Source organism: Suricata suricatta, chromosome 9 (genome assembly GCF_006229205.1).
Source record: "Suricata suricatta isolate VVHF042 chromosome 9, meerkat_22Aug2017_6uvM2_HiC, whole genome shotgun sequence".
Lineage (NCBI taxonomy): Eukaryota > Metazoa > Chordata > Mammalia > Carnivora > Herpestidae > Suricata > Suricata suricatta.
In genome coordinates, this window is record NC_043708.1 from 8,189,499 (window position 1) to 8,192,003 (window position 2,505).

General features: G+C 55.3%; 1 long non-coding RNA gene across 2 annotated transcripts in view; it reads right to left on the bottom strand.

The window, feature by feature from the left end:
• Nucleotides 1–590: 590 nt before the first annotated feature.
• LOC115302886 overlaps nucleotides 591–2,505 on the bottom strand; it is a 2,792-nt gene continuing 877 nt past the window's right edge. For both annotated transcript variants that reach the window (XR_003913686.1, XR_003913687.1), the window contains 2 exons: nucleotides 1,351–1,517; nucleotides 591–866 (listed from right to left, as the gene is read on the bottom strand). This is a non-coding gene — a long non-coding RNA (uncharacterized LOC115302886). The remainder of the gene's footprint in view (nucleotides 867–1,350; nucleotides 1,518–2,505) is intronic.

Sequence of the window (2,505 nt, forward strand, 5' to 3'; positions counted from 1 at the left end):
AGACAAATCATCAGTCTTGCCTATATATAAACTCTTCAGAGCTCCTCATCGTCTTGGAGATAAAATTCAGCCTCCCTAACCCTACACTTAAGACCCTTTATGATTTGACCCCTGCCTACTTCTGCAGTCCCGTTTCTCACTCCTCCCTGCTTTTTGTATCACATTCCAGGAACACCAGACTGCTTGAGTTTCTCCACATGTCACCATGATGTGTCCTTGCCTTTCCTCTCACTGTCCCCTCTTGCCCGGAATGCCCTCTTCATCATCTTTCTCCCTATCATTGCTTCTCAATGCTTAGGGTCCAGCTCAGCTCTCCCTTCCCCTGAGAACCTCCCTTGCCTACCCCAGCTGGGCTGGGTTCCTCCTCAGCAGCTCCGGAGGCACCCGGGGCTGCCCCCATCACAGCCCCTACCCTAGTCATTTAATTTCCTGTTTTCTGTTTATGTCTCCCCCACTAGACTGTGAAGGGTATAAAATAGAAAAGGACATGAGCGTGTCGATCTAATGAAAGGCACCAGCCAGGGGCAAGACTGGACGCGGCATGCAGGGGGCGGGGGGTAACCTTGCCTAAAATGGGGAAGAACATTGAGTCAACTCCTCACACCTTCATTTGGGGCAAGTTGGGAATGGGCTGGATATTGGATGGGCTGCGGAGTTCTTGCTGCTGTTCTTAGCTACAGCCCACAGAACAAGTGGGGGTAACGAGAGCCTGCTTCCGGAGGGGGCGGGGCTCGATTAAATCAGACCGACCGCTCTCTGACCGGTGCCTGGGACAGAGCAGTGCCCCGGAAGTGATGTCGGTGATCAGGTGCGCGATGCCTCTGTCAACCGCCGGGCCTGGCACACAGCGGGTGCTCCCAGAGTGTCTTTGAATTGGAAAGAGAAATGGGTGCCTGTGGGTATTGGATGCAGCCCCCCTCCCCCAGCGTGTCCTGATGGTGGGAGGGTGGGGGTGAGCGCAGCCAAGCTCTGAGCTCCATATCCTGCAGGGATGGGACTGGGCGGGCAGCGAGCTGACTGGTCCCTGCAATTACAGGACTCCTCTTTCATCTATATGATAATGACGTCTCTCCCAGGGGCTGGCACGCGTGAGCCCGGGGAGCGGAGCCTTGAGGGCTGGAAAGACAGTTCTGGAAAGACCAGGGCTGGCGCCAACCCAGGAATGAAAGGCCTGGTCCTGCCCTGCTGGGAGACAATTCAACCACAGTGGCTGGGGAAGCCACACACCGGCAACATGGCAGGAAGGAGAAGCCCACTGAGGTGGCCCCCGGCCAGCCTTGAAGGTGACCGTCAGTAGTCAGATAAACTGCCTACTGAGAACAGAACTACCTCAAGGTCCAGTGTTTTTACCTGAACTTCACGTTAGCTCCACAAGATAAGAATAAGATCCCCATTTTGCAGATGAAGAGACTGAGGGTCAGAGAGGAGTGGACTTCTCCCAGAGTCCCACGGAGTCAGGATCTAAGTATTTCCAAAGCCCCTTTCCCTGCTACGTGAACTGATAAGCACACAGGTTTCTGAAAATAAGCACAAACAAGGAGGGAAGAGGTAACACCCTTCCCCACCCCACACCGGCCCCACACACGCAGCCAAGGACCCAGGTTGAGAGGCTCCCCGCACTCGCCCAGGCGTGGCCCTCCCAGGGCGGAAGGGGCTCCAGAGTCGCCCCCAGTCCCTCCCCCTGGGCCCCAGTCATGGGTGGCCGAAGAGGCTGGAAGTCTCAGATCGGGGCAGACGTGAAACACACGAGCCAGGGACTCAGCCTCCGCCAGCGAGCACCGCGGCTGGCACCTGGGTAGGACACGGTCCCCAAGGGCAGCGAGAAGGGACATCCTTGTGCCCAGAGCCACCCTCTCCGCTGGCGGCTGAGAGCCCCTGAGACTTGGTTTGCTTCCGAGCCACTTGAATGCCCACCGGCCCGCATAGGGAAAGAACAGGCTCTGAGCAAAGATCCTGTCAACATCTTTCTGCTGAAATGTCGACATGCATTCATTCAATACTTTTTCTTTTTCTTTTTCTTTTATTTTTTTCCTAAAAATATGATTTTATAGTTTAATATGATTAAACTCTGTTCCAGGTGCTGGAGATACACCAGTGAAGAAAACAGCCAAAAGCCCTGGCCTGGAGGAGCTGACATTCAGTAGGGCAGACAGACAAGCCACACGCACAGCGATAAAGTCCCTGGTGTGTCAGGAAGTCGCAGGTGCTTGGAGATGAGGGAAGGACAGGAAGGCAGGGGCTGCCATTCTAGATCAGTGGTCAGGAGGGGCCTCACTAAGAAGGTTTAGTTGGAGCAAAGACACACCAGAGCAGAGGGAGATAGCCAGTCAGGTATTGGCGGCAGACAGCATTCCAGGCCGAGATCTTATGTGCAAAGGCCCTGAGGCAGGAGGAATAGCTGAGGGACGGCATGAGCAGGAGGAAAAGCAGAAGAGGGTGTGGGTGGGGGCGGGGTCAAGGGCTTGCAGGTCACAGGGCACTCTGGCTTTCTCTCTCACCTTCACA